Genomic DNA, 500 nt, shown 5'->3' with positions numbered 1-500 from the left:
CCACCATGCCTGGCTAATTTTTTTTGTATTTTTAATAGAGATGAGGTTTCTCCATGTTGCCTAGGCTGGTCTTGAACTCCTGACCTCAGGTGATCTGCCCACCTCGGCCTCCCAAAGTGCTGGGATTAGAGGTGTGAGCCACTGTGCCCAGCCTATAATTTTTGATAGATGATTTTGAATTATTTTCCGGAGATAAAATTTTAAATGTTTCCATTATATCACTGATTTATTTCTGCAAATTGAATAAATTCTTAATTTTCTGCATGCTGCACATAATAGAAAAGGTATTTTCATAGCTTTTGGATTTATACCAAATGAAAAGGACTCTCGAGCACCTTTAACTGATTTTTCTGTGTTAAATTTTTAACAATTTGTTCTTGGAAGTCAGTGTACTTAATTCATGAAGGCAAGTTTGTCAGTATTTTCACAAAACAAAACTATTCAGCTGAATCCAGAAGGTGAAATAGCAAGAATTTGCATTGTAAAATTGTGTTATAAAA

Source organism: Mandrillus leucophaeus, unplaced genomic scaffold, assembly GCF_000951045.1.
Source record: "Mandrillus leucophaeus isolate KB7577 unplaced genomic scaffold, Mleu.le_1.0 Scaffold281, whole genome shotgun sequence".
Lineage (NCBI taxonomy): Eukaryota > Metazoa > Chordata > Mammalia > Primates > Cercopithecidae > Mandrillus > Mandrillus leucophaeus.
The sequence above is the reverse complement of the archived record's forward strand: the minus strand, read 5'-3'. Positions refer to the sequence as shown.